This window comes from Hordeum vulgare, chromosome 2H, assembly GCF_904849725.1.
Source record: "Hordeum vulgare subsp. vulgare chromosome 2H, MorexV3_pseudomolecules_assembly, whole genome shotgun sequence".
In the NCBI taxonomy this organism is placed as follows: Eukaryota; Viridiplantae; Streptophyta; class Magnoliopsida; order Poales; family Poaceae; genus Hordeum; species Hordeum vulgare.
In genome coordinates, this window is record NC_058519.1 from 302,144,701 (window position 1) to 302,152,356 (window position 7,656).

The following is a 7,656-nucleotide window of genomic DNA, read 5'->3' on the forward strand; positions in this document are numbered from 1 at the left end:
CGGAACCTAACTGCAAAAAACGCAAACAACTACTCTAAAATACATGGCAAAGGGTCCCGAACAACCTGAACATTTTATATGTTGGATTTGAAAACTCCGCACACGCTCAAAATAACTACGAGACAAATAACCTATTAGGACAGCATGCTATTCTAGGCAAACGGCGGATCAAACCACTACAAACATGCATGCAAGTTGCAAAATATTAATCTACGCAGAAAACTAATCATGTTTCATATTTTACTCGCTGCGATCCGACGCACGGTTTGAAATCTACGGAGGTTTTAATATATGACGTTTCGTGAAATTAATAAATCCGAAATTCATAAAATAAATACTACCGGTCCTTATCTCCTATTGGGGCAAAACACGGGGGCGCGCACAATACTATAATGCGCCTAAGGCGCGATATAGAGGCTTGGGGGTCGGCTCACGTTCGGGCCTAGAGCGGCCTGGGCCTGGAACAGGGGAGAGCTGGGCCTCGGCCTAGCTTCACTCGAGGAGCTTGTAATGACTAAGATGCGGTCCTTTCTGATTTGGGGAACGAGGCCCCGAATTGGAAAGAAGCGCATCTAAGCGTTTCGCAAACATGGTAACATAGCACATACATAATAATAGAGGAATGACAATAAGGGATTCAACTGTCATCTCATAAATATATTAGAGTTACATCACGCATCCAAACAAGGTAGTTCCGCTACGGACTACAAAACAAGGGAAATGACTATGCTACCCTGCATGCTTGCCATGATCACGACCACACCTCAGTCTTCTGGATAGTTCACGTACAGGAGGTCGCTCTCCTCATCGTACTGCCACGCCAGGTGCGTGCCGTCGGGATCACCTGTCTCGGGGTACGTAAACCAGTTGGTGTTGTGAAGGAATCTGTGAGCCACGGGGACTCAGCAATCTATGACCTGGGTGCCAGAACTAGTCAAGTTATTAGGTTGGAAAGGTGGAGTATTTAGGTTGCAGCATCCTAAGCTTTATATGGTGGCTAACTTACGTAGAACTTGAATTGAAGGAGGTCTATTCTAGCTGTCGATGATTGATGATCACTAAGTGATCCTGAACACCTACCTATGTCAATCATAACCCCACCGTGTTCCCGATCACAGAGAGATCTTCGACGGGGACAGTCACGGTTACGCACTCAGTTTGCAATTTTATTAGCTTATGTTTAAGTTATCTATTACCGGATGTTAACAAATATTCCAAGTTGCCACATAACCGCGGGCACGACTTTCCGAAAGATTAAACCCTACAGGGGTGCTCCAACTAGTCCATCACAAACGTACACGAGCCGCAAAGTAACCCTCTATCACGAACCTCGTCATCTCGTCGGATTCCTTAGAGGAAAACCTCAACTCTGGGAGAACCAAAGCTTCACCGGGATTCCTATACGCAAGTTATATCGCTAAGCTAAGACAACTCTAGCAGGACCTCCCGTCGTGTCGACGACCCCGATAAGAGCCGCGTATCTCAGTCTCACGACACGATGGATGGAAAAACCTACAAGAGCCGAACCTCAAGTTTCCCTGTGATGGCCCCCGTAGTCTGTCCATTTTGGACCAACACTCATGAGGAGCACTGGCCCGGGTTGTTGATTAAAGATCCTCGGGGTGATCGTTCCCTATGCATATTATTATTAAGTGATTATCAAATTAACACCAATGTTGGGTGGTACCGGACAAGTCTTAACACTATGCGATTTATCAAGGGGGTGCCCATAACAACCCCGAACGTGTTAGGAGCGATCATTATGGAATCAAACACCGGTAGCCGGTAACTATGGCGGCAATAATGGAACAAAGCACCTGGCAAAAGGCTAGGCCTTCCGTTATTTACCAAGTATATAGGTGCATTAATTAAATAACAGATTGAGCATAATGATATCAAACTCATGTTATCACATGAGAAAATTGCACCTGCAGCTAGCAACGCTAACATTAGAAGCGTAGCAAAGCCTACTTAGCCATTCAAGTTTTCTTAGGAAGGGATAAGTGTTTGGGTTTCATCGCAATTCAGGAGGCAATTATTTCAGTGGTAGGCAGCGAGCGTAAGATGGAAGAAACGTAATCTAGTATAACAAGTCTAGAGATGGAATCAAGGTCATATCATCTTGCTTGTGATATCCTCAGCTTGGAACTGCTCTTGTTCGTCCTGCATGTGCTCTCCCGAATCCACGTACTCGTTCTCCGCTCCCGGTGCTACCCAAAACAAAAATAACATCCAATGAACAATAGCACCTCAAGAGGCAACAAGCACATGATGCATGAGATGAATATGAGCATGCATCACTATTTCTATCACTAGCACAAGCATGAGAAGGGAATGCAAGTTCCTGGACAGAACTGTACCCTAAGCTATCTTGACATGCATGAGAATGACACGATCAGATGCGTCACATGAAAACGATGCAAAAGCATGTAAAGAACATTACCAACGGAGCTATGGACCAACGGGAAACAACGAAACAAGAAATCAAGTGCTACGTGTCAAATTCATCAGAACACACTCCAATGGCATCACTCTAGTATTTCCATACCATCATCTATGCACTCACAAACATCAAAACACCAAAACTACACAATCTGCCATAAACAACATCATAGCACGTTGAGAGCTCCATGCAAAGCACCTACAGCCACCTAGACATGCCAAATAAGATATGTGGCCATAGCTATCCAAGAGTACTACAAGCACAAGCAAAAAGATCACACAAAGGAGTTACACACAGAAAGTTACACAACTACTAACTTGCCCAAAAATATCAGTTTTCAGGGACTTTGTGAAAATTCCAGATTCTCACTATATGTTTATGCTTTGAAGCATTTTGGCAGCACCCAAAACAATATATAGAGGACTCCAAATGGAATGAAATTTTACAGGGAGCTATACAAACACATAAGCTTCAACTTTCCAGTTGAAAGCTAAGGCTGAATCACAACACATTGACCTGCACAAGCTCATCAAGAGGAGAAGAAAATATAAACGGATTCTCAGACTTGGTGAAAATCTCAGATTTTTACTAATCTCGAATTTCGGCCACATGCCTACTTTGATTGGGCACGACTTGCACATATTGTTTCGTAAGCATGAAACAAAACCAATATGTGGTAGAGGGGGTCACCCTCTACTACCACAACCAAGAATCACACTCTTGTGCACACCACATCTCATGGAACCAAGCTCCAAACATAGAACAAAACCAAAATATGTCATCTCCAAGAAATGTTCGAATGGCAAAACTGACTTCACCAATGGATTCCTGGGATGATTCTACCCCAAAACTATATATAAAACGTATGCACTTGCATGGAACAAAAGAGCACAAACTAGGAAAGAAAATCCACATGGAATCATACCTAGTGAATTTCACTAGAGCAACACTTGGTCAAGCTCTTGCACATGTCCACAATAACAAAGGTGCACATGAGGGGTAGACCTCGTGCTCATGTGCCTTGGCACACCACCATACATCACACACATCAAGCACATGCATAACTTCACCCACACTTGCTATAATCACCACCACTAGCTACACACACATCATGCACTCTACTCATACACGCAAAAGATAGCACAAGTGCACGTCCAAGGCTCACCAAGCCTTGGGCATGGGTAGGTCACCACTCCCTTACACACACATCAAGAGGAGAGCACCTACACAAACACAAGGTAAGTGAGGGGGGAAGAAACCCACTCACACACTCACTACACACACTACTTACACCACAAAGGGCACAAGAAAAACACCTCCACATCTTACCACAATATCACATGCACACACTTCAACTCTCACATACATCTACCTAGGCAGGAAGAATATAACACAAAAGGAAAAGAATACACCACATGCACAAAAATATACTAGGGCAACAAAGGATCTAACCAACAAGGAAAAACAAAAAAAAAACAAAGGGAAGGGGGTTCCTTGGTTCGAACGCAAGATCCCCTGATGCTGCTGCTAACTACACTACGCAGTACCACTGCGCCAATGCCCTTGGGATCGATAGAATAGAGTGACTTGCGGGGATAAACTTCCTCTGAAGGCATCTGCTACAAAAATCCACAGAAAAACAAAAGGGGCGCTCTGGGTATCGAACCCACGAACTATAGCGCCAAAACCCGCCTACTCACCACCCTGCTGCGAAACAGAACTTAACAAGGTATGGGAGGTAACTCTAAAGAGAACCTCCTCTGCTACGAAACACTACTCCGGCGACCGAACCAGAGGAGGACGGCGGCGACTACCACGGCGACCAACGACGGCTACACGCTACTGGGCAAAGTAGGATCCACAAGGGGATCCTTTCCCGCCTCGAACTCACCCGAAGGCGTATCACCACGCGCACAAAACCTAATGCACTACCGCTGCTCCTGCACTCTGTTCTCTACAACAGAACAGAGCAACCTCGACGATGGCTCGAGCCTACACCGCACTAGAGAGGGAAGAGAGGGGACGACGTGCTGCTCACCGAGGGGGAAGGAGAGGAGAGGACGATGGTGTTGTAGGAAGAAGAGGCGTCGTTGATCCGGTGCAGGAAGAAGCTAACAGAGTCGAAGAAGATGGCGCTCGTCGTGGACGCCGAGGAGGAAGCCCCTGCTACGGCTCTACGCGAAAATGGAACCCCTCCTGGGTCCTCTTGCTCGCGCAGCTACGGGGAGGAGACTAGGTCAATGCTACGCCGGCGTCGAGCTCGACCCGAAGCTATCCATGGCGATGGGGACGACGACAGGCTTCTGGCGGCGCTGGAGGTAGAAGAGGAGGCGGAGGTGTAACCCTAACTGCAGGAGGAGATGCGCCGCAGCTTATATCACCTCGGGGAGAGAGATGGAGCCGCAAGATCAACGAAATGGAGATCGGGAGGTTGTGGTCTGATCGTACAGGAGTGACGTCGCCAGGAGGAAGAAGAGGGACGTCGAATGGGCTCCTGTGGGTGAAGAGGTATGGGCCAGGGAGAAGGTGGGTTCTCTAGCGCAAGAGAGAGAGAGAGAGAGGAGTGAGGCTGGCTGGCTTGTGGGAGGAAGCCCACAAGGTGGCGCAGGATAGATGGAAAAACAATTCCCTGGCCTTTTCCAATGACAGAAAAGACTAGAGAAGAGAAGAATGCATATACAAATAAAACTAGGACACCCCTGGTCATGATAAATCATGGCCTATTTGTATAAAATGGAAAAGAAATATTAGGGGAAAATAAATATTTACAAAACAGCATTAAAGGGTTTGGTTTGTATTTGTTTGCTCCATTTAAACACCTATTCAAAAACAGCAAACCACATCTCCAATCCACCAGAAATCAAAGCTAACACATGGGCATTTTTAAATCATGAAAGGAACAAGTGGAAAATGAGCTTCAGATAATAAAGAGGGAGAAGTTTTGAAATCTATGCAAGCCACAATGCACTTCCTACTACCATCTACATCCACCTCATCCACACATCCAACATCACACCAACACAAACATGAAATCACAAGTCTCCACACTAAGAAATGGTAAGGTATAGATGCAAGCAAAGGTAAGCAAAACAAGGCATTGTAAGAATGGGATGGCATGGATGCATGCATGCAAAGGAAGAAATACAAGGTGACACATGAAATCATACATGCATAGATAGCTCTCATGTCATTGACACGGTGGACCCACATGGGAAGGTTCCAACTCAGGAAGGTTACACACTTGGGGCATTACAGAGCTGCTGGGCTGGCTCGGGCGAGGCAGAGGCTAGCCCAGGAGCGGTCAACGCATGCGCTGATCGGATTTGGATTCCCGATCTAAATTGCGCGAGGGGAGGCCGATGCGGCGGCTTGGAGGCGAGCCACCGACATGGGGTTTCGGCTGGGACCGGATGCGACGAGGGGCGGCAACCGACGTCAGGAGCAAGGCGGCAGCGACCGGTGTGACGTCCGGCGTGAAGCGGCGGTGCGGCATGCATGCGGGCTGCCGGTGGTGCGGGCGGCAGCAGCAGCTCAGGAGGGGCTGGTGTGCTCGGGAGGAGGAGGGAGTCGGCTGGTTCGGGCCCGGGCGGGCATGCTTCGGGCCGGCGGGCCCTGGCGGCGGCTTTGGGAGGAGGAGAGGGAGGCAGTGGCGGCTAGGGTTTGGGGTGGCGCGGTTTTCGAGGAGGAGAGAGAGGGACACAAAAAATGGAAGGTGAGGCTGTCTATTTATAGACACAGGGCTAGGGTTATCCGAATCCGGCCCCGTTTTCAGCCCTGGGATCGCGATTCGACGGCCACGGACGCAGAAATTGCTAGGTGGGCTATGTAGAGTGACTAGCCGGAGATGAGAGGGAAAACGAGCTCTCGGGAACGTATTTTTAAAACACCAAAAAACGTCCGACGAATAACCGAAGACGGTGCCGCTACGGTCGACCGTTCGATTACCAGACGAACTCCGATTGGGACGAAAATTGGCAGGCGACCTATCTATATTGAAATAAGACCGCATGCCAAGTTTTAACCGAATCAGAGAAATTTTTATACATACTTTTAAAAACAAGGTTTTGACGATGTCGCGGGCGCGTGCGAGTGTGGTCGAGCTCAAAACGGGCAACAACGAGAACGAAGAGAACCGACAACTAATAACGGCTGCAAGTTTGAAAACTGGCGACAACGCGATGCCGATGCAATGCGGATGATGCGAATGATGCAATGATGAATGCGACAGGCAAACGAACCACACGACGAGAACGACATAAAAGGGGAATGTTGTGGAGAGTCGGTCTCAGGGTATCACAACTCTCGTACATTATAAGAGGATCTCGACCCAAGATCCAAGAATGGAAGGAGAAGAGGAAGAGGAAGAAGTAAAACATAGTCGCTTGTTTGACAAACGAGTGAAACCAACGATCCTTGAAGGTTGCAAAGAGGTTGAAGAATGATATAAGAAACAAGGAAGAATTCACACATAATTTCGGCAGCACTTCGGTAGGAAAAGGGGTTACAGAAATTCGATATAATGGAAAGATCTTGAAATGATTCACAACAAACTAACTAAATTTAATAAGCAAGGAGAGAACATGATCTTGATAGAACAGGATGATAGATAGAAGAGAGCAACATCACCCCAACTCCGGAACAAGAGAATGACAACTACTACCACAAGAATCCTGAAGAACACCTTGAGAATGAAGAGATCTTGAACCGCCTAAGAGAAAACTAAATAAGGCACCAGAATAATTGAGAGACGAACGAATAGACAACAATTGAGAAGAATTTTAGAACGGAAGCTGAAAGCTGAGAACGAAGAAATCTTCTGAAATGATGGCCTTCGTAGGATCAAGAATGAAAACAATTCAGAAATGCACCGGATAGCAAGAAAGGGATTACTCATGATTGGAACAAGTCAAGATGATGCCACAAAGTTGAAATGATGAATCTTCACTAGAATGGACCAAGATTTGAGAGAAACACTCCTTCGGTCTTGCAAACTGAAAACATGGCAAGAGCACCATCAAGAATTAGTGAGACACTCCGGAATAAAAACAAGGAAAAGTTGAGCCAATGACGAAAATAAATTTGAAGCGATCTTGAAGAAGGAATATGACTGATGAAATTCATACTTACGTCATAGTTAAAAAGAATTAGAGAACTCCGCAAAAGATTACAAGAGCCAGATAAGATCCTGGGAAAAGCCTGTGGGTAATGGGCCC